This window comes from Ursus arctos, unplaced genomic scaffold (genome assembly GCF_023065955.2).
Source record: "Ursus arctos isolate Adak ecotype North America unplaced genomic scaffold, UrsArc2.0 scaffold_37, whole genome shotgun sequence".
Taxonomy (NCBI): domain Eukaryota; kingdom Metazoa; phylum Chordata; class Mammalia; order Carnivora; family Ursidae; genus Ursus; species Ursus arctos.
Genome location: NW_026623053.1, coordinates 13018269 through 13043274, shown reverse-complemented (window position 1 = coordinate 13043274; position 25006 = coordinate 13018269). Strand labels below are relative to the sequence as shown.

General features: G+C 39.1%; 1 protein-coding gene across 3 annotated transcripts in view; it reads right to left on the bottom strand.

The window, feature by feature from the left end:
* The window catches only part of NUBPL (NUBP iron-sulfur cluster assembly factor, mitochondrial), a 357232-nt gene that overhangs the window by 37550 nt on the left and 294676 nt on the right, over positions 1-25006 (bottom strand). For 2 of the 3 annotated variants that reach the window (XR_008957222.1, XR_008957225.1), the window contains one exon: positions 13916-13994. The exons of the other annotated variant lie outside the window; for it this stretch is intronic. The gene's annotated coding sequence lies outside the window, so the exon portion shown is untranslated. The remainder of the gene's footprint in view (positions 1-13915; positions 13995-25006) is intronic. 3 annotated transcript variants of the gene reach the window in all.

Sequence of the window (25006 nt, the reverse complement as noted above, 5' to 3'; positions counted from 1 at the left end):
CTCACAGCCTACAGACATGGTTCCTAGTATACAGCCCATTGCCTGTATCAGAACCCCCTGCTAAATTACAATATTTATGAAATGCAGATAACAATTATATCTACCTCATAGGGTTGCTGGAGGTAAGGTTTGAAATCTATATTCTAATAGGCTTTCTGGGAAAATACTATGCATGACAAAGTAAGGAAATCTCCAGAGTTGCACTGAGTTGTACCTTCCATGAAGAAAATACATGAACAAGTCAAATAGTAAGGTAGACCTTACAATATACTGGCTCCTTCTCCACCCCCCAGGGACACTACCCTAAACTCTTAATATTTTTATTTTTATTATTTTGGAGGCTATCTCCAGTGGATAATTTAAGAAATATTTCTTTAAAAATATTTCTATTTCTTAACTTATCAAATAAAGTAATTTTTATTGACTCCCTGATATGAAAGAGAAGGATTTTCTTTGTATTACCCCATTCCTCTCTCCTCTTCTCAATGCTTTAATTTCCTTTTTTTATTTTTCTATTAATGATCACTGTAACATTAAATAATATTCAAACCTCTATGTCTTTTTACATAAAACTGACATCTTCTCTTGACTCCCCACCCCTCCTACTCCTTTCCTTATATCAGGTATACTTTGACTTTTACCCTAATAGATTCCTCAACAGATAGGCCTTCAATACTATTTCTGCTTCCCTCTGCCCCCACAGCTCATACCTACCTTCCACTGGATCTGTTGACTCTCAACCCAAAGCTTTCTCCATTGGGCAGATGGCTCCCTCATCCCCTGCCACTGATGCTAGGCTGTCACCCTTCCCTGCCTCTCACCAGTCAGTTCACTCTCAACCACTTTCGACCTTCCAGAAACATGTTGAAGTCTTTCATTCTTCTGTGAACCTCAGTTTCATTCTCTTCCCTGGTGTGGGTTTATTACTTCTATATTTTCATTTTGGTTAATCTGGGGGTAATGGAAGGCAAATGTGTGCACCTAGTCCATCTCCGTGAAACAGATGTCCTGGAATGCACTTTATAGGGCAATGGACTGTATGCTCATGGTTGTTTTACATCTCATTTCCAGTTCCCTCTTAATTACATTTGTTCTGCTTTTTCTTATTTGAAGACTATTCTTAAGAGAATATGCATTAAGCAATTTTTCTTTCCTTTGTCATCAGTTTATAACATGCTATTCTTCTTGTATTACACTCTTTTAAAATCTACCTTATTGCCATTGAAAGCATTTCCTCACATACCTCAGCTCATTCCATCTATAATTCCTGGATGTTTATCCTGCTCTTGGGTATTTAGCCTCAGCCATACTTAAACCTCTCCTTTCATTTTGAATCTAACTTTTAAAAAACAAAGTAAAACCTCCTTTTCAAAAGTAAGTAAAAAATAAAAGATTGAGTATCTCATTTCCAAGGACAGCAACTCTGCTGCTCTATAAGCCAGCGCTTAAGGGAGTCAGCTTTTAAACCTTAAGTCCTCTGTGGTATGAATGTATCTAGCTCCGTGGTTACCACGTCAGCTTTGGAATGGGGCTGACTGTATTCAAATCCTGCCCTGCCACTTACTTGGTGTGTGATCTCCAGTAAGTTATCCCACAGGGTATAAGCTAGTGAACCATCCTCCAAATCCTTCCCCCTTTCCTCCTGGAGATATGACTAGGCTCTCTCAGGCTCCTTTGCAGTTAAGAGTAATTGTGCGATTGAGTTCTGGCCACTGGAACGTGGGTGGAAATTCTGGTCCACAAAAACCCCAGAGTCCTCCATTATCTCAATCACCCTAGCTGTAAATCAATGTCCTCTCCTTTAAAGAGTAACTTTCCCACCTTTAATTATAAAATAAACATGTTTATATGTTTAATGCAAAAATAGTGTATATAATACAGAACTTCTAAAGAAGAAACTATTGATCATCTATAATCCTATCATCCAGAGATAATCGCTGCTAGCATTTTAGCATATGCCTTCCCAATTCTTTATCTATTAATACAGGTATGCATATACGTAATACACATACATATTTATAATCTAAACAGGGATAATACTAAATACATAGTTGCTTTTTCCAACTAACATTTTACCTTGAACAGTCCCCTATGTGTTCAAACATACTTTGAAAAGATGATGGTTGGTGGGTGCTTATGGATGTATAAAAAGTTATTTAACTATTGTATGGATATACCACACTTTATTTAACCATTCCTCTTATCTAGCATATTTTTGTTGCTTCTGTCAGAAAAATCTACGTAGAATAAATCTTGTATATAAAATCTTTGCCTCAGATTATTTGCCATTTCTGCTTTTATTTTCCTTTATTTGGACCTTTAGAAGTTACATTTGACTCCCACTATGATAGGATAACTGATACTTATTTCATCATGATTTATGTTTTATCTTTCCTATTTTTTTTTCTTGTGGTTTTAAAAGAAAAATGCCCTAGAGCAGCCCACAGATCTTTCCCTAAAGGCCTCATACTAATATGTTTATCAGATTGTTTTATTTGCAGAAAGGAAAGACGAGGCTGTACCTAAATTGGGAAAGGTTGAGGTAAAAGGAGTTCTGAGAGGGGGAAAGAGACAGGAAGTGGAAGATTCGAGATAAAAATCTCTATCTCACAATTTACATGTGAAGGGACATCTCCTCTTCTCCTGTTGTCCCAACCATCACCAGTATATGAACTACTCTATTTCCTCCTTTTATACTCAGCCAGATGCAAAAAGAACATGAAGCCTTATGAAGCCAGGATCTTGCTTAATTGAGTTTTTGCTAAGCATATAGATTGCATTAACATTAAGAGTAAACAATAGCATCAGTGAAACATAATCCTTGCAGGACCTCTTGTTTATCGAATGACTTGGGACAGTTGTCTGTAGATAAATTAATAATGATTCCAGCTTCCTCTGTCTCTGGCAGCTAAGTCAATGTCCATTCTTCAGATCGAGGAGATGCAATATTTCTCCACTACATTCATCTCGGCAAAATGGTTGAAAATATGTAGGAATACAGTCTGCATCCTTCTCGGAAGGTCTCTATCAATTGCAATTTTATATTCCCACAGCTGGAGTGAACCACGTGAGTCCGCAACTTGTTTGGCATGTGCAGCAGAGTTGTTATCTAAGGTAAGTGCTCCCTTCATTTGCATTTACTTCCAAATTGTTATCTATCCTCTTGGGTGAAGGTCTAGTCACAGATATTTATTGAAATGACGATGTAGCTCTGCTTTGCCCTCAGGCTTCCATCAAAGTGTAACATTAAAATGACGGACACACATCTGCCTTTCTAACTGTCTTCACACAAAGAATGGTCATTTGCAATAACATCCTCTTCAAATAAAAAGGGCAACAATATGAGGTACAATCAGGGTCCCAGCAGGAAACAGATGGCACACTCACATTAGAATAATTCATGGAGGATTTAATGAAGGGACTATTTATAAAGGTGTGGGCAGGGTGTACGGAAACCACAAGTGCTAGAATGATATTCTAAGTCTAGGAAACAGTGGGGCAGTGAGCAGCCTTAGGCCTGACAGGCCAGTTACCAGACCCAGAAAGGATAGAATCATGTGGAAATGCCTGTGTTGACTTACTTTTGATAGAGGGAGAGGCCAGCCCTCAGTGACCCTGTGGGGAAGCAGTCCAAGAAAAAAACACCTGGACCTCACTCTCCTCCACCTCTTGATTTCCTGCTGGGATTTGCATTGGTGGAACCCAACCAGAAGCCTGATTGTGGAATAGCCCATACAAGTCAGTCTTCCAGGGTAGTGAGTGGGAGGGAAGAGAGAAGCTGAGGAATGTACATGGAGACACATGGGAGATAGCTGGCAAAGGGGGAAAGACCAAGAGTTTGGCTTGCATGTGCCACTATGAGACATCTAGTAGACATAAAGAGGAGGTGTCAGGTAGGCAGCTGTATCTATGACTGCCAAGGCCTGAGCTGGGAATATACACTTGGGACCCTGCACATAGATGTTTTTTAAAGTGATAAGACTAGTGGTAGTCATGGAGGGGTATGGGGAGACACAAGGACCATGGGCAGAGATCTAAGCGTCTTCAAGCAAAGAGAGTGGACAGAAAGAAAAGCTCAAGAGTGATGGAAACTTGAGGGCAGGTGAGCAAAGAAGGAGCATGGAGGGCAAGGAGGGACCAAGTGCCAGAGTCACAGGCAGACCATGGGTCAACTTGGAGGAAACATGAGCCCTGGCTGGCATCACTGGGGACCTCTCTGTGTTGCAGTGGAGCGTGAGGGGCCAGGGCCTGACTGCAGAGCATGTGGGAGAGAATGGAAGCAGGAGTGTTCAGACTGTGAGTGTGAGCCACTCTGTGAGGAGTTTCTGCTGCAAAGAGGGAAAAGAAATGGGAGAGAGCACTCACAGGGAAAGCAGAGGCAAGAAAAGGTTGATTATTTTTAAGAAAGGAGAAACAGGACACCTGTGTGGCTCAGTTGGTTAAGCATCTGCCTTCGGCTCAGGTCAGGGTCCTGGGGATCGAGTTCCACATCAGGCTCCCTGCTGAGGCGGGGGGGGGGGGAGTCTGCTTCTCCCTCTGCCCCTCCCCCACTCATGCTCTTTCTCTCATTCTCTCTCTCGAATAAACAAAATCTTTTAAAAAAATTAAAAAATTTTTTAAAAAAGAAAGGAGAAATAGCATTAGGTTTTTATGTGATTGGAACAACCCAGGAGAAAGAGCAAAAATGATGGCAGATGGGCAAGCGGGGCCACGGCCATGGCCACGGAGAGCACACAGGCCCCTCCATTAGGGAGCAGTTGCCACTCAGCGCCAGCCACTAGTTGCCAGGTCCCTGGTTTTTCAAGAGAAGCCAGACACTGACCTTTTTTTTCTTTCTTTTTTAAAACATGAAGTCTCCTGATATTTAAATGTTGGCAACTAATTAAAAACATTTTTTTAACTCTCTGAAGTCCAAACAAAACTCATCTGCAGGCTGCCAGTTGGCAACCTCTCCTATATGGCAGAGTTGTGTCCCTTCCACGGCTACCAGGTGTGGCCTCCTGTTTGAGGGACCTCTGAAGGACAGTGGCAGTTTGAGCTCTAAAATCTTTGAACTTGCGAGTGTCCCTACGGTGGTGCTTGGCCAGGGTGGTTAATGATACAGTCATTGTCTCCTTCGTAAAGGGCATTGGAACTGAGGTTGCCAGAGCTGGCGGCACATCCTATACTTAAGTCCTCACAGTTAATACTTAGGCTTCACATATGCCCTTTACCTCCTCCCGTCTCCTCCTCACTAAGGAAACTTACTATTATCCGCAGGCCAATGCAAATAAAGGTCACCAAGAGACACTTTCCAGCCAAACACTGAATGTTGGCATGGTGGAAGGGCTGATTGTTTGTAGGCTCCGGCTAATAAAAGAAATGCCAATCAAACGGGGGCCTTCTGCCTGGTTGGAAGCTCAGAAGGAGCCCTAGAGTCAGACAGGCCAAGCAGGACAGTGCTTGGATGTCCAAGGAGGGCCAGCACCTGCACAGAAAAGCTGCAGAGCCTGGTGAGTTGACGATCCCTCACTGACCCACGGAGGGCACAGGGACTGCCAGGCAGGGAGGAAGGAGTGCCACTTTCGGTCATATACTGCCTTCCACCAGAAGCTACAGTGAGGAGAAAAACCACCTTGGGTGGGCTTCTCAAGTTTTATATGCACAAAACTGGTCTGTATAACAAGGTTAAAATCCTACACCCCTCCAATTTTCACCGTGTGAATACAAGTATCAAAAATGTTTCTGAGGTCACAGTGCTGATTTCCCCTAGTGGTGCCTGCCTCTGCCTGGAAGTGAATTATTAGTCCCAGAAAAACTGTATTGGAAGTGATTTCCTCCTATTTAAGAATGAATCACTAAAACTCCACTTGGGACAGAAATAGCTTTCATCTCTGAAACATTCTGCTGTCACTGACCTTTTGATTCAGTCTGTGGAGGGCAAGTTGCAAAAATGTTCCAAGTATCCTGTCGCACTGTTAAGCTCTAAAACACCTGTTTTCCCCTCCATCCTGCTAAAACTTGCCCAGGGAGGGCAAAGAAGGGTAAATAGGGCTTGAGTAGGCTGAGGAGAAGAGAGAGAGAGTTCTCCATCAAAAACTTTTGAATGTTTTTACCAGGGAGGCTAAAATAATTCTCCCTGCTCTAGGTGAGGGGGAAACTGGGGGAACATTTATCAAGGTTCCTTGGTAGGTGAATATTCTGGGAAACTGAGAGTGTGGCAAGCACAGTTTTTTAATCTCTCCAAATTCCCACATAAAAATAGAGTAAGATAGGGGCACCTGGGTGGCTCAGTCAGTTAAGCTGGTTTTAGCTCAGATCATGTTCTCAGGGTCATGGGCTTGAGCTCCGTGCTTAGTGGGGAGTCTGCTTAAGACTCTCTCTCTCTCTGCCCCCCCAAATAAATAAATAAATAAATATTTTTAAATGAATAAGATAACAAAACCAAAAGCCTGTGGATAATACTTACATCAAGACTAGATGACAAGGTATCCCCATGAATCCCAACATAAGTGGGTGGAAATAACCCAACCCTCACAAGACCTGTATGGTAGCTATCTATGTAGGAGGAAGAAGGAGGAAGCAATGGGGCTTCTCACTTATGAACCAAGAACAGAAAAACCACACTATAGTCAACAGATATCACTGGAAAATATGGAGGACCAGTTGGAGAACAGCAGCTGAAACTGGGCGGTTGAGCTCTTGGCAATAGCAAGTGAACACAAGGGGCCTGCGGTAAGAAGGACTGAAGGGGCCCCTATGAAATCAGGGCTCCCTTCTGGGATAGGGCCCAGACTGCAGAGAAACAGATGGGAGTGCAATGAAAACCAGGTAGAACAGGGACACGGCGAAAAAGGAAAGAGAAAGTTCAGACCAAAGTGGAGGAGGGAAACAGGGCCAAGAAAGCTGAGAAAGCAAGCTGCCATATATTTGAACACGACACTAAAACAACTAGAGAGGGGGCTCTGTGAAGTAAGAAATGCTTCATGAAACCCCTGGCTCATTCTAAAGTTCAGAAAAACTAATTTCACTAAGAAATGTGCTACAGAAAAAGTATCAAAGCAGATACCATACAAACTTATTATAAGGAAAAAGAAAATAAGGAACTGAATAGCATCCCACAGGCAAAGAAAGCATGCCAGAAAGACAAGTCCAGGGGCGTCTGGGTGGCACAGCGGTTAAGCGTCTGCCTTCGGCTCAGGGCGTGATCCCGGCATTATGGGATCGAGCCCCACATCAGGCTCCTCCACTATGAGCCTGATTCTTCCTCTCCCACTCCCCCTGCTTGTGTTCCCTCTCTCACTGGCTGTCTCTATCTCTGTCGAATAAATAAATAAAATCTTAAAAAAAAAAAAAGACAAGTCCACAATACAGAATGAAACTGTAAATTAATACTTTACAATGAGTTCAAAGACATTAAGAAAATGATGGAAGACTTAAAAAAATTAAAATTAGAAAAACTTGGAAATGAGGTGACAAATACAAATTAGAAATAAAAAATCATTTCAGGAATGAAGAGTAAACATGAAGGAATGTAAAAACAAATAGACACAACAGATAATACCCTAAGAGAAATTAAATGCGCAAAAGAGAAATCTCTTAATAATCAAAAAGTAATGAAGAAAGAATTTTTTTTAATTTGAATTTTACCACTTTATTTTATTTTTTTTATTTTTATAATGATTTTTTATTACATTATGTTAGTCACCATACAGTACATCCCCGGTTTCCGATGTAAGGCTCGATGATTCATTAGTTGCGTATAACACCCAGTGCACCATGCAATACGTGCCCTCCTTACTACCCATCACCAGTCTATCCCATTCCCCCACCCCCGTCCCCTCTGAGGCCCTCAGTTTGTTTCTCATAGTCCATTGTCTCTCATGTTTCATTCCCCCTTCTGATTACCCCCCCTTTCTTTATCCCTTTCTTCCCCTACCAATCATCCTAGTGAAGAAAGAAATTTTTTAAAAGATTCAAGAGAAAATGAGTAATATTAAAGATAAGCAAAGGAGCTTAAATGTCTTGATAAGAGTTCCTGCAGAAGAAAAGCCAGAGTAAGGGAATAGAACAAATACTAAAAACTATAACTCAAGGAAAACTTTCCTAAACATATATATATAATATATATATTATATATGGAACTTTTCTAAAAAGTTTATATATATATATATAAAACTATATATGAAACTTTTCTAAAAAGTTTATATATATATATATATATATAAAACGAAACGCTGAAAAAAACACACTATGAATATCAACCCAGAATGACCACTACCAAGCCAAGCCATATTGGGAAGGGAAAGGAAGGGACAGGAAGGGAAAACTGCTTGGGCACGTAGAAAAAGAAGAAGTGAATTATAAGGGAAAGAAAATTCTATTGCCATTAGTTTTTTCCCACAGCAATGCTTTTCCCCAGAAGAACATGTTGTAACATATTTAAACTACTCAAAGAAAGAATGAGCCAAGGATTTAATATCCAGTAAAACTTGTTTTCAAGTACAAAAGGCACAGACAAACTTATCAACACACAAGGACACAGGGAATATTATTCCCAAGAACCTTTCTTGAGGAATGGGTTCAGACAACCAAGATAACTAGGGTGACATTGACATAGGATACTTTGAAGGTGGGCCAAAGATGACATAAGGGTTAAGAAACTATTTGTCTTTTTTTTTTTTTTTTAAGATTTTATTTATTTATTTGACAGAGAGAGAGAGAGACAGCCAGTGAGAGAGGGAACATAAGCAGAGGGAGTGGGAGAGGAAGAAGCAGGCTCCCAGCGGAGGAGCTCGATGCGGGGCTTGATCCCAGGATTCTGGGATCACGCCCTGAGCCAAAGGCAGAAACTTAATGACTGAGCCACCCAGGTGCCCCAAGAAACTATTTGTCTAAACAATTAGACAAAGTACAACTATTAATAACTGTGGGAAAGAGCAGATGCAAAATATATGCACATATGTGTGGATGTGTCTACACACATGTATCTTTTTTAAGCTCTGTCCAGTGAAAAGGACTAGAAACAGAAGACTGATCCAGTATGAACATCCCTAACACCACGTATGATTTTAAAATATAATTTCTCACTAAAAAACCTTATTAGAGAAATGGTAGATTCCAGGCATGACACGAGAAGTATACAGGACAAGCTAGAACATCTTGTCATACCAGAAAAGCAAGGAAGTTATTGATAACTACTTGGGTCATGTTAAAAAGACTCAGGAGCACCTTGCAGAGGCTTCCACTAACCAAATATGTGATCATCTGAGCTTCAGTAATGATAATAAATGCAATGTATTTAAACTTATAAATATATCTAAGCCCGTAACTTCTTTTTTTTTTTTAATAAGATTTTATTCATTTGACAGAGAGAGAAAGAGAGAGAGAGAGCACAAGCAGGGGGAGCAGCAGGCAGAGGGAGAAGGGGAAGCAGGCTGCCCACTGAGCAGAGAGCCTGACATGGGGCTGAATCCCAGGACCCTGAGATCATGACCTGAGCCAAAGGTAGACGCTTAACTGAACGAGCCACCCAGGCAACCTAAATCCATGAGTTCTTAAATAATCTTGTAAAAAAGGTATTAGTCACCTCTGAAGTACTAGTTCCTGAGAATTAGCAAATAAAGGGAAAGAATCAGGCATTTATCCTTCTCTCCCTACATGAGCTACACCTGATTAATCAACAGTAAATGATGTATCTCTTTATAAATGTATTCCAACTAATAAATGGGAAAGAAATTATAAAATAAGAATAGCCTCATTTGCTACTCTAATGAATTAAAAGATGTAGATATTAAGCATCAAAGCTGTTCCTATCCTAAAAAGAGAGACAACCTGATACCATGTGCTTCCTATGATCTTGCCAAACACTACGTAGAATCTTGCCAAAGGGAGAAAACATGAGTTTGATCCATTGTCAGCACCCACTTGCCAATTTTTTTTAAAAGATTTTTTATTTATTTATTCGACAGAGATAGAGACAGCCAGCGAGAGAGGGAACACAAGCAGGGGTAGTGGGAGAGGAAGAAGCAGGCTCATAGCGGAGGAGCCTGATGTGGGGCTCGATCCCATAACGCCAGGATCACGCCCTGAGCCGAAGGCAGATGCTCAACCGCTGTGCCACCCAGGCGTCCCATGTGCCACCCAGGCGCCCCGCACTTGCCAATTTTTAAGAAAGAAGAGGACAGGGCAACATGTTGTACTGCACCAAGAGGCTGCAATCAGCCAAATCCAGACTTGGAGAAACTCTAAAGGTCAAACGGCCTGGATTCTTCCACATTAATTTAGAGGCAAAGAAAGGGATGGAGAGGGATTCTATAAGTTAAAAGAAACTTAAAGATATATCAAATTTTAAAAATGAGCAAGACTAAACTATAGTGCTAAGGTTACACATATGCAGAATAATACTATAACAATGAAGCAAAGTATTTATGATAGGATATGGTTACTTTTGTGGGGAAGATGGAACTTCTGGGTGGGTATATTGTCAGGGTTCTCCAGGAAACCAACAGGATGTATATTTAGATATAAGAGGATATTTATTACAGGAATTGGCTCACATGACTGTGGAGGCCAAGAAGTCCCATAATCTGCCATGTGCAAGCTGGAGAACCAGGAAAGACAATGGTGTAATCCAGTCCAAATCTGAAGGCCTGGGAATCCCTCGTCTGATTCAACTATTAATCTCTTCCAGAGGAACCCTCACAGACATAGCCAGGAATAGTGTTTTACCAGCTATCTGAACATCCCTTAGCCCAGTCAAATTGACATATTAAATTAGCCATCATGGTGGGTGACAAAGTTCTATTTCTTGACTTGGCAGTTTCAAGAATGTTCACTCAGAATAACTCATTGCCATATAATAATAGTTTCGTATTGTTTTCTGTATCTGTGTTTTATTTTATAATAATAATAATATTATATTATTACAATAATGGCGCATCTGAAAGGACTCCGCATGCTCTGTAGATGGGAGAAGAGTCTGCTATAAGGTCAGGAGATGGGATCAATTCCCCAAGAGAAAATGTTGTCTAACCAGGAAGCAAGATGGCCCTTCCCAGGATGCTGATGAGCCACCAGCATTCTTTGATTTTCCTCACCCTGTGGGTAAGATGACAGAGCCTTCCCAACAGAACTCTTAATTAATATATCAAATCATTACTATTTTTATATCAGGAGATATGCAAAAAGTACTTTAACTCAGGTCAAAAAAGCTCAAATTAATTTCACAGACACCTTTTAAATGGATTGCAAGTGGATGAGGATTGGAAAGGGGGTGTATGACCTTCTAGATAAAGTGGCAGACCCGGTTCCAGCCCTCACTGTCAAATCCTATTTCATCTAGAGATAGGTTCAATTCAACTGGGTGTACTGTGCTATGGTTATCTAATTCTCGATGGTTGACTGGCTTTTAAAAATTGGTAAAACAGAAACATTTTATCCAATTAAAATTTTTTTCCCATCACAAAAATCTTATTAGCCACTAGAATAGATTACTAAAGGAAGTTCTGCTATCTCCTTTGCATGAGAACCTAAAAAGCCATCTATTCAAAATCCCCAGGTGTGAGTGTATACGGGAATAGTCCAACAGATGCCCACAGGTGTCTCCCAAGAAGACTCTGAGTGCCCAGGTGTGCTGGGCATCATAGGAAAGCAGGAGAGCACTGTGGTTGAAACCACAGACATGTATCAAAAAGATTTAAATTCACATCCTGGCTTTTGTCCCTGACTAGCTCTGTGACACTGAGCAAATCAATTAAGCTTTCCAAATATTTATTTCCTTAACTTGTAGAATGAGAATAGTAATCACAACTATTTCATTAAGTTGTTGTGAGAATTGAATGTAATGATGGATGTCAAGGGCAAGATCCCTGTCACTTCACAAGAGCTCACGACGTGTGGGCTATTATTATTAACATTATCATCATCATCGTTGTCGTCAGAGGGAGGGTCTTTTGAGAAACAAACTACTTTAGACCGGTGCTTCTCAACGTAGTCCCCAAGGAAGCGGCCAATCACCTGGGGACTTCTTAGAAATGCCAATCCTCCCATTTGCCCCCATCTCCAACCCAAGACCTACTGAATCAAAAACTCTGGTCCAGGGCCCAGCAATCTGTGTATTTAATAAGCCTCCAGTAATTCCAGGCACACTAGAGTTTGAAAACCATTGATCTAATACCATTATTTGTTGAAACCTCTTGCAAACTTTTGCCGCCAGAAAGCTTTAATTTTTCAGGAAAGCTGCTAAAATTTTGTGGTGTTGTTTTTTTTATTGACTGAGAACAATTAACTTGAAATCTAGCCTTGATTGTATTCTATCAGCTACTGGTGCTGAAGACAGAATCCCTGTCTAACGTCCCACTAGGCTTTAAGTACACTGAAGGCAAGATTGTGACTTGTCATCTCTGTGTTCCCCAGCATCTCACACTTTCTGACAAATTGTAAATACTCAATAAATATTCATTGCCTGAACAATGAATGAAGAGTTAGGAGAAAGGCTGGAGATGATTACAGCATTCAGCCAGCAGATAAGTCCCTATCTCAGGTCATCTAATTTAGGATTTTGTTTAAAAATGCCTGCTTTCTGTAAAACTCAGGAGACACTCATTTGTTTGACTTAGTCAGCAACTTAAACATATCTTATAAAAATGTATGACTTCTAAATGAAATTGGAAAAAAGGATTAACAGTGATTTTAAAACTTCAAATAACTCAATTCCCAATGAAACTGAATTTGGGGCAGTACTCAGTTAGCTTGTGGGTTAAAGAGGCAACCCAAAGAAAACAAATGGACAGAAAGGATTCTAGTTGTTGTTTTAAATGCAATTCTGAGGCTACAGCCTGGAAATAAAGACAGGGGACTTGTTTTCTCCTTCTATATATGCATATATATTATAGTAGAAGCAGAAATGATTGTTTATAGCCTGAAGCATGACAAAGTCCAGTTTAATCAAAGGAAGGTAAAAAGACTATACTGAATATAATTTATTAAGGCAGGGAATTATAAAAATTTTGTTTTAGGAAGGTTCTAATAATTCTATATTTCAATTAATCTGCATATCTCATTAGAGACACATCTGTTAAAGTTTAACAGATTTAGAAAGCAGCAGTCATATTGTCAAGGTGAAGCACCACATCTTCATATAGAAAAATATCTTTTCCTTTAGGAATTAGTATATAATACTCACAACCACAATTCCAGGAGGCATAGGAAAATTAAATGCAGTCTGGCACTCACCCACACCTACAGACTGTATAGAAAAATATTAAAGTAATAAAAAAAAGTGTCAGAGGTAGTAATGCCAGGATCATCCATATTTATTTTGCTTCTTGTATTTGACCATCTATCAGTACAAATATCCCTCAGTAAAAATGAATGGTTTTATCAATATTCTCAGCAAAACATATTTGATTTCATCAGTGTAAGAGCTACTGCCACCAATCTTGAAAGACTGGTCTCCTGGCCCTGGGACACCACTTTTCCAGGAGACTTGACACAGACAATGAATGAAAAGCATATATTATTTGGAGCAGCTCTATACATGAGAGAAAAAGAAAAAGAAAAAGTGAGTGACTGACAGCAATTTCTTGGTGGCACCTGATGAAATAATGCGAAGTTAATGAATTAATAGGGACATTTGGATCTTTTTTTTTTTTTTTTTTTTTTTTTTTTTTACTTTTGGTTTAGGAGTAATGGGAGACCCTCAGGCACTAAAGGAGCATCATCCATTGACTTGTAAGTAGGTTGAGGAAGGTAAGGGATATCCCAATGAGCTTACCTTACTCTCAAGGAGAATTTACTGACTCATTCATTCATATAGTCAGTCATTCATTCATCCGTTCCTCTGTAATTCTGAACGTGGGTGCACCTTTACATGTGCTTCAGTATTTAAGTAGAACAACGGACTTGCCCGTTTTTCTATACATTCTATTGATACCTTTTTGGTGACTGTAAACTCCTCAAGAATTTCATTCTTGTAAGGCATTTAGAGGATCTGTCTTCACTCTCCAATCTTCCTGAAATTAATAAAAATAGTTTTTGAATGTTCCCCTTTTAAAATTTTGCAATGTTTTCTTCCTTTATTTTTCTACTAGCACAATTATTTAGACCCTGTACCAGCAGTGTTTAAAACTGTTGTGATGATGGGGGCAAAAATCATAATACCTTCATTTTAAAGAGTTACATGCCTGCTGATTTTTTGTACACTTAAGGAGAATATAAATTTCTAATGCTGGAATTGAGGAATCTGAGAGTTGAAGGATGCAAAGGGTATCTAAGAAAGAACAAAATGCTTCAACTTGCACTGGCATATAATGACTCCCAGAGCTTTGTCTGCATCTCAGCCTTCTTTCTGAGCTTCAGGCCAGACACAGAACTGCCTTTCTGTCACTAACACTCTGATGGTTTAGAGGTCTACAAGCCTTGCTTCAAAGGCTCAGCATTCAATGTGCGCACACACACACACACACACACACACACACACTCACACACATACACCCTTGGCATTTGCCATCAGGAACACAAAATAGCCTTTTAAGAGTGGGTCTTTATGTGGGAACGAGCCAGGTTCTCAGTCTAGAGACAGACTCAAGAGATGTCTCAGCATGTGTTTTCTTTCATGCCTATTTCTAATGCCAACCAATGCTGCAAATAGCAGCTGACAATTCCAGACCCTCCCAAATGCCTACAGTGCAATTAAGACTGTCCTCACCACCCTCCCCCCCCCGATAGCAATTATATGACATGCTTAGATAAACTGATGAATAAACAGAGGTCTTTTTGAGGAGCCTTATTTAATAATTCTGCAGAGACTACACACTTGACCCAAATAATTAAACTGGTGGTGGGTAACTTTAGAGTTACTCACTATAAGCTCACCAGGGTCTGGGATGAACTTCAGACAGTCAGCAGTTAGGCAAAGATGGCAAAAGATTACAGTACAGAGACTGACAGATTGCTGATGCTGCCACGGGCTGGGACCGATCTTTGATGTATGCAAAGTATTCCTGCTGTAACAAGGGTCTTTTCAGTTACACATAATAAATCCCCTCTTGTTTAAACAACTAGGATTAGGTGATCAAAACTGTTCCTTTTGTTTTAGCAACTATAAGATGAAAAATGAACTCACATGGCCTGGAGGGAGGGAATAAGTTAGGCCTAATAAAAAACCCTTTAGGAGGTCATAGTGGTTATACATGTTCACAGGCACCTGAGACTTACTGTGGCCAAAATCATTTATCATCTTCCTTCTAAAATACCCTGCTCCTCTTCCTATTGTCATGTTTCCATGACTGGTACCACCTGTCCAACCACATCCAGATATCATGTCCTACCATTTCTAAATACTATTTGGATTCACCACCCTGAGTTGTTATGCCAGAGAGAGTTGTTGAAACTGGGCATTTAGTAGGTGAGGCAAGTTGAAAATGGAATGGACTACCATGGAGGGGGCGGGTGAAATCAGAAGGCAGGTGGTAATAACCTTCAAAGAGTCCTAGGGAGGGGGTTAGAGGCACAGTCGCCTGGATGAATTCTGAAGACGAAGTGTATATGCCTGTTGGCCCCTTATCTGCTACCAACATTCTCATATGTGGGCAGGCCAAAATCATTCAAATGGTTCAGACAGGGAGGGAGAGCAGCAAGTTGAGGTGGTTCATGTTTAAAACCCACAATTTTCACTGCATAGTAATAGGTAAGTTCATCTGCTGAGAGAGAGAGAGAGACTGGGATGTGTAAGGGAGTCTCTAGAACTGTAGAGGTCTGAAAGATTCTCTGTGGGAATGGAGAGGGAATTGGCCAGGGACACACACACAAGCAACCCTGAGGACCTCACTGAAGCTGGAGACTACTAACTTCTAGTTCCATTATACCTGGGTGCATGGTTCTCTTCAGTGCTGCTGAACAGTTTCAGGAGTAGAGGAAGCAGATTGTAGGAGTGATACAAACTTTGCCATTAACAAAGCAGGTATGATGGTAAGGGAGATACACAACAAGGTAAGGGAGTAAGGGAGAAGCCAATGGACCCACTGATGGTTAGAGAAGACAGGAAGGTGTGATGGTTACTTTTATGTTTTAATTTGATTGGGCCATGGCACCCAGATATTTAGATAAACCTCATTCTGGATGTTTCTGTGAGAAGGTTTTTAGATGATATTAACATTTAAATAAATGGACTTGGATTTGTTTCTTAAATTCCACATATGAGTGAAATTATATGGTATTTGTCTTACTCTGCCTGACTTATTTCACTTAGCATAATATACTTTAATTCCATCTACGTCATTGCAAGTGGCAATATTTCATTCCTTTTGGTAGCTGAGTAATAATCCATTGTGTGTGTGTGTGTGTATATATACACACACACACACACAATGGATTATTATATATATTATATATATTATATATATTATTATTATATATATTATATATTATATTATTATATATATTATTCTATATTATTATATTATTATATATTATTATATATTATTATATATATTATTATATATATTATATATATATATATATATATACACACACACACACACACACACACAAACACACACCACATCTTCTTTATCCATTCATCAGTTGATGGACATTTGGGCTCATAGAAAGGAGAAAAAAAGAGAGAGAGAGAGAGAGAGAGAGGGAAACAAACCATAAGAGACTCTTTATGAGAACAAACTGAAGGTTGTTGGAAGGAGGTGGGTGGCGGATGGGCAAAATGGATGATAAGTATTAAGGAAGGCATCTGTTGTGTTGAGCACTGGATATTAAATGAAAGCGATGAACCACTAAATTCTACTCCTGAAAACAATATTACACTACATGTTAATTAACTAGAATTTAAATAAAAATTTGAAAAAAAAAATAAAGGAGAGCAGTGATGTTAAGATATGAGGACTCACTGCCCTAGAACTCATTAAAAATAAATAAATAAATAAACAGACTTTGAGTAAAGCAGATTGTCCTCCATAATGTGGGTAGGCTTCATTCAGTCATTCAATTGGCTGAAGACTTGAATACAAAAAAAGACTGACCTCCCTAAGCAAGAAAGCAATTCTGCCAACAAATAGCTTTTGGACTTGAATCATATCAGCTCTTTCCTGGTCTCCAGCCTGACAGCCTTTTGATTTGAATCACAACATCAGATCTTCCATGACTCTCTATCCTGCCAACCTACCCTACAGATTTTGGATTCACCAACCTCCAAAACTGTGTGAGCCAATTCCTTAAAATATATCTTCCTCCATGCAAATCAATCAACATGATATACCACATTAACAAAATGAAGGATAAAAATCATGATTATCTCAAGAGATGAGAAAAAAATTTTGACAAAAGCCAACATTCATTCATGATAAGATAAAAAAGCTCTAAACAAAGTGGGTATAGAACATAACTCAGCATAGTAAAGGCCATATATGGCAAACCCACAGCTAACTTCATCTTCAGTGGTGAAAAGCTGAAAGCTTTTCCTCTAAGATCAGAAACAAGGCAAGGATAGCCACTCTCACCACTTTTATGCAACATAATACTATAAGTCATAGCCACAGCAACCAGACAAGGAAAGAAAAGAAAGTAAAGAAAAGAGAAAGGAAGGGGAGGGGAGGGGAGGGAAGAGAGAAGAAGGGAAGGGAAAGGCACCCAAATTGGTAAGGAAGAGGTAAACTGTCACTATTTGCAGATGACATGATACTATATATAGAAAACCATAAAGGCTTCACTAAAAAAAAAACTATTAGAATAAATGAATTCAGTAAAGTTGGAGGATACAAAACTTATATACAGAAATCTATTTCTATACACCAATAAACTAGTAAAGAGAAATCAAGAAAATGATCCCATTTACAATTGTATAAAAAAACGGATAAAATACTTAGAAATAAATTTAACCAAGGAGGTGAAAGACCTGTACTCTGAAAACTATAAGACACTGATGAAAGAAATTGAAGATGACATGAATAAATGGAAAGATATACCACACCCATGGATTGGAAGAATTAATATTGTTAAAATGTCCATACTACGCAAAACAATCTACAGAGTCAATAAAATCCTATCAAAGTATCAATAGCAGTTTTCAAAGAATAGAACAAATAATCCTAAAATTGGTATGCAACCATAAAAGACCCCAAATAGCTAAAGCAACTTTGAGAAGACCACAAAGCCAGAGGTACCACACTCCCAGATTTCAAATTATACTACAAAGCTGTAGTAATCAAAACAGTATGGTACTGGCATAAAAATGGACACATTGATCAATGGAACAGAACACAGAGACCAGAAGTAAATTCATGCTCATATGGTCAATTAACCTGACAAAGGAGGAAAGAATATACAATGGGAAAAAGAGTTTTCTTCAATAAATGGTGTTGGAGAAATAACAGCTACATGCCAAAGAATGAAACACAACCATTTTCTTATATGATATACAAAAAAAAACTCAAAATGGATTAAAGAACTAAATGTAAAACCTGAAACCGTAAAACTCATAAATGAAAACATATGCAGTAAACTCTTAGACATTGGTCTTAGCAATGTTTTTTTGGATCCATTTCTTCATACAAGGAAAACAAAAGCAAAAATAAACTATTGGGACTACATAAATCTAAAAAGCTTTTTCACAGCAAAGGAGACCATCAACAAAACAAAAAGACAATCTGCTGAATGGGAGAAGATATTTACAAATGACATGTCTGATGGGGGTTAATATCCAAAATATATAAAGAACCCATATAACTCAAACCAAAAAACAAATAATCTGCTTAAAATGGCCAGAGGACCTGACTAAACATTTTTCCAAAGATGACAGTGAGATGGTCAACAGACATGTGAAAAGATGCTCAATATGACTAATCGTCAGGGAAATGCTAATGAAAACCACAATGAGATATCACTTCACACTGTCACAATTACTAGAATCAAAACAAAAGTAATAACAAGTGTTGGCAAGGATGTAGAGAAAAGGAAACACTTGTGTAATGGTGGTGAGAATGTAAATTGGTACACTCACCATGGAAAATAGTATGAGGTTCCTCAAAAATTAAAAACAGAAATACTATACAATTCAGCAATTCCACTTCTAGGTATTTACCAAAGAAAACAAAAACACTAACCAAAAAGATATATGCACCCCTCTGTTCATTGCAGCATTATTTACAATAGCCAAGATATGGAAGCAACTGAAATATCTATCAATAGATGAATGGATAAAGAAATATATATACACAATGAAATATTATTTGGCCATAAAAAAAGAATGAAATCTTGCCATTTGCAACAACATGAATGGACCTAGAGGGTATTATGCTAAGCAAAACAGAAACAAATTCTTAAATACAGAGAACAAACTGGTGGTTGCCAGAGGGTGGTGGAGGATGGGGAAACTGGTAAACGGGATTAAGAGGTACAAACTTCCAGTGAATAAAATAAATAAATCATGAGGATATAAAGTCTAACCTGGGAATATAGTAAATTATACTGTAATAACTTTGTATGATGACAGATGGTAACTACACTTACCATGGTCAGTATTTTGTAGTGTCACTATATTGTACACCTCAAACTAATATTGTATTTCAATTGATAACTTCAATAATAGATACATAAATAATCTCTCAATCAATCAACAGATATGTAGATATAGCTACATCCATCTTTCTACCTACCTATACATACTCAAATCCTATTAGTTCTGTTTCCCTGGAGAATCCCGACTAATAAAGGAGGTAAGTCCAGAGAGAGGGGAAGGACTGAGTTAAGAGACATCAAGGCATTGGAAGACCTGAAAAGCAATTTTAGTGAGGGTAAGGGAACATGAGAACAGGAAGGATGGTTAAGTTACTACTACATTCAGAGTTAGGAGAGTTTCAGATTTCAGATGCAGAGTGGATGTAAATGAGAACAAAGTCAGAGGGCTGAAGGCAGAGCATGTGAAAAGTGAAAAGGCCTCTGGAGCTCAAGAGCTGCACATTAAAGCAGCACCCTCCGAGAGCATGGGGCCTGGAACGAAGAGAGGACAGTAAGCCAAGGCCTCGGGAGACAGGCAGGGCGGCCTGCTAACATTTTCCAGTGGCTCTTTATCATCTGCAGAGAAAGTCACCTTCACATGGAAGGAAGCCCTTTGTGACCTAGCCCTTTGCACCTCTCCATCTCACCTCTCCTTGGCCCCACTCCAGCCACACTGACCCCTGAGTCTGTGGTCTGGAAGCTGACCAAGCTCTCGGCCTTGAAGCTTTTGCACACTCCATGCTTCTTGCCCTCCTTGGAAGGGCAATCCACTCCTCACCCCACTCCTTTTTCATACTGGCAGCTTCAAAGGAAACCAAAACGAATCCTCACCTTGACAAGCATGCCTAAAAAACCAAAGAGCATCTGACCAATAGTCTCTTAAAAGGTCAGGAAAATTTCTTCCTATACTCAGTGGTTAGCTACATCTTGAATGAAGCAAACCGCACTTGTCTGTGGAACTGCACGTTCTACAAATCCTTTAAAAAGTTTCAACCTGCACAATCTCAATCACATCCCAGAATTTGAGCTTTCTAGGTTTGGTTCAGGTAGCGTCTGAGAACCGTATTAATTACCTACAAAGATGACAGAGACAGCAGCAGGTGGCAACAGGTGGACTCACATCCAAGGTCTTAATTTTTTGCATACCATCGTCCATTGCCATCTCTCTTCCAATTTCAGTGTTTAGTGCAGATATATGCTTTGTGCATTGATTTCTTCTCCTATTCTTGACTTTCCCTCTACAGCCTCTCTTGAACCTAGTGCTTTATTTAAAAAGTGGTAAATAAAACATGAACTTGGTTTTTACTTTTAAAGCATGAAGTAATTCAATAAATAGAAGACTTGATGGATGTTAATCAATTACACTTGATTCATGGCTTTCCAACTGATAGCTGGATCAGAGACTCTGGCAGTAAACTTTAAGGAACTAGGGGTTCTGAGTTCTTTCCTTGGCCTGAGAAAAATTTAACCCCTTTTGCTCATTTTCTTCCTTCCATAAGGTTGTATGGGGGTGGGAAGAGACTTTAGGGGACTGGAGTGACTCCATTCTAAGTGGCTACCCTTGTGTGTTTGCTCACCTTCCCAGACCATCCTTAAGTCCCCCCAGTAACTTAGACAACAGCATCATTAGATGGTCAGTCTCCCACAAGTGAACCTTCCTTCTACAATTAAGGAAGCTGAAGCTCTTAGTGGTAGAAATAAAGTATGATTTCTATTTTCCTTAGACTAAATGCTCTCCTTCCTTAATAAGCTTCTCCTCATTCACAGTGAAATTGAAAACACAGCCTCTTCCTGATGACCAGATGGCCCAGCAAATTTAATCACTTCAAGCACTGCACACTTCCTCCCCACCACCCTCCATGGCGGAGAAACCAGAAGCACACTCCTTATTCCTCCCAGATGCCAACCTCTCTTGAGAGCTTCCCTCAATCATTATTTTTTAAAAACCAGAGCAATGGAGTTGGGAGAAACCAATATTTCTTTAAAGCCATAAAATAAAACAAATCTTTCAGAGGAGAGAAAGAGTAAGTGAATAAATGAGTCAAAGTGATACTCTTCATTAATATTTAACTCAACAAGGACACCACTTACATTTATTCTAACTTATCTGGTATAGTTGTGTTTAAATTAAAATTTCCTTTCAAATTTATATCGCAAAGAAATTCTGGTGGATAACAGGGTAATATGAATAGAATCTTACATCAGTTGATATCTACTTAATACTGTGGACTGTTTCAGCTAATAAAAGCTTATCATGATTCCTGAGTTTCTTTGGGTATATTTTCCTTTGATAGTCTTACATAGGTAAGTTTATTAAACTTTCCAAACCTGTTTCTTCCACCTGAAAAAAATGAGTACCTTAGGCTTACCAATATATGAAAATAATAGAGGGAAAGAAATTCATACTGGTATGGCACATTCCAGCACAGATAAATTTTTTAAAAAGATTTTATTTATTTTTGAGAGAGAGAGCGAGAGAGCGAACAAGAGCACAAGCAGGGGGAGGGGCAGAAGGAGCAGCACACTCCCCTACTGAGCAGGGAGTCCGATGCAGGACTTGATCCCAGGACCCTGGGATTGTGACCTGAGCCCAAGGCAGACCCTTAACTGACTGAGCCACCCAGGCGCCCTCCAGCACAGATAAATTAACTATACCAAAGGAGATTTCCTCCCACAGTTTGCTCTCTTATATCATAGTGAAATCAACCTTCACGTCCCTCCTCAACCCAGTTTTGAAGATGGTAACTAATGCTCTTATTTACATGGATATTGGTGACTCCTTCTCTTACTGCTTAAAATAATAACATGTTAAGTTGCTATGAATTGTCAAGGAAAATTAGTCTGCAACAGGGATTTTTATTAACAGAATTGTGAAGTGAAACCAAAACTGAAGTGGTAGCACCTATTCAGCATTTGGAAAAGATGCTCTTAGAAAATGTGCAAGCAAGTCACATCCACACTTGTTTCTAAAAGCTCAGGACACTAAAGTGTTCTAAAAAGCATGGCAATAAAGCCATCATTCAGAAATAAAAGTGGATTATACAGGTTCCAGATGAAATGCTTAGATGGCAGATTTTTTCCTCTCTTTCCAGTGCCTCATTTTACATTTAAAAAAAAAAAAAAAAGCAACTTGACTTACATAGCTCCTGTGTCTTACTCTCTACTAACAGGAAGTGATTATAATGAAGCTCCATTTTTGATATTCCTTGCAAAATGTAATTAATTGGAAGCCTTAGACAGATGCAAAAATCTTGTTTATGCAAAAATTCCTCCCCAGAAAGGATGAGAAATTTCCCTGATCCAACAGAAAACAATTAGTCGCTAATTCAAGACAGTAAAAACTTTTCTCTCCTCATCACAAAAAGACATAAACTAATGAAAGGTTTTGATATTTTTGCTTGTTGGTGATTTTATGCACACCAATTATAAAAATTGGTTAGTGTGGAGGAAGACTAAGTAATGTTAAGTGTTTCAAGCGACAGTCTGAACAGTAATTAAAGATTAAGGAGCTAGGTTCAGAGCATTGTTTTTTCCTCTTCCAAGAAACACATTGAGCCTGGAATTTGAACTAAAGGGTCACAGAATATTTACTTTAAAACTTTCTAGTCAGTAGAAGAAACACTTCCTTGGTGCAAAGGCGCAAACATGACCTAACATTCCCTATAAATTTTGAGCAAGGAAAATAGAATGTAATAGGGGGGAAAAAAAAGCCCAGATTTTAGTTCCTAAAATAAACTTTATGCAATCACAGGAAGTATTTAGATCTCTTTTTTTCCTCCTCTTGCAGGAAAATGAAACAATCTCTGGGCCACAGGAAATAACACAAGTTTTAGAAAATCCCTGTGGTATGAGAGAAAAAAACTTCAAGTGGATCTTTTCTGAGTCCCATAGATGACGTAAAGGACAACAGATGTTCAAAGACTCAGGGACTTCAACAAGAAGTAATTGGTTTGTACTGGCAAGGGGGACAACTCCATCTGAGGTGCAGGGAAATAGGACAGCACAGAGTCACACACATAACACTACAATCAATATTGTCTGCACACAACTGGCTCTGGGCTTCATTTTGGCAAAAAGAGCAACTGCAAGAAGAGTAATGAGGACAAGCAGTACAGAAGAAAGGTGGGGTGGTGGTGGGAGGGGGACGGCGGAAAGAAGAGAAGGGGTGGGACTATTTTATTTTAGGTTGCCGACAGAATTTACTAAAACCAAGTAAAAATATGGTCATGTCAATAATTGATAGGACAATTTCAGAAAAATCAACTCATTAATTGCAGATATAACGTATATGCAAAAATTCATATCATAATATAACTGGGTAGGAGAAAAGGTTTATAATGTTTTAATTAAATTTAATTACAGGTGTCAAAAGAATAAATCCTGTGAAATCTACTTCCTGCCTTAAAACTATTTTCTCTTAGAATACCCGGTTAGGAAGGCAGTTTTGGCATTGCTTCATAGGGCACATTAGTAGGCAAACATTTTTAAATCTCATAGAAGACTTATCAGTAAAATCCTTCTCAGAATGAAAGGTCAAAAGGTGGTTTATGTAGCCTAAATCAGGAAGAATTTCAGATTTTGTAGAAATTTCTTCTCCCTTTGTGGCTTTAATGCAAAAAGAGAGTCCACAAAACTTTCTGAAGACCATCTGTGTTATGACATTCCATGACCACACCCTGAATTTAACAGGTCTTACATAGGATAATGAAATAAATTGCATTTAGATTAAAAATGCAGTTTTACATGACTGTAGACTACTGGATTTTGGCAAGAGTAATTAGGCAGAATGAACTGTTTAATCATTAAGTGTCAAAACATATATTTTACTCCCTTATACTCTTCTGTTTATAATCCCACTGCCATAACCCTTCTCCCAGCCCTGGGCTTATGGTTACTCCTGTGATGGTTTTCCAGCTAGTCTCCCTGTTTTCCCTGACTTCGTTATTGAATGTCCCTCCCTTGCACCCATACCCCATCACTGCCGTCACCTCACTTCCTACATGTGGCTGGGTCCATTTTTTTAAAAATGTGCCTTCTATAAGTCACTGCCTGAGTCAAGAAGCCATGAGAGCCAGTTTCCGGGTAACCTTACAGAGATAGCGAACTCATGCATATACAAATGTGTGCGTGTGTTTTAATGCAAATCGTAGCATTATACACACGCTTCTTTTAACAATATAATCCAGTTGTCATTCCATTCAGAATATATAGGGTTGCTTTGTTCTTTTATAATGCTGCATTGTACTCTACTGCGTGGCTGCTCTACAATTTATTTAATAAGCCTCTGTGGAAGGAAAATAGGTGGTTGAGTGAGTAGAAGGACAAAATATATTTTTTCTCCAAATTATAATTTTTAAGGTTATATTTCATTCAAAGAATATGTACAAGTGGGGCACCCAGGTGGCTTAGTTGGTTAAGCGTCCGACTCTGCACTGGGCATGGAGCCTGCTTGAGATTCTCTCCCTCTCCCTCTGCCCCTCCCCGTCTCTCTCCCCTTTTCTCTCTCTCTCAAAAA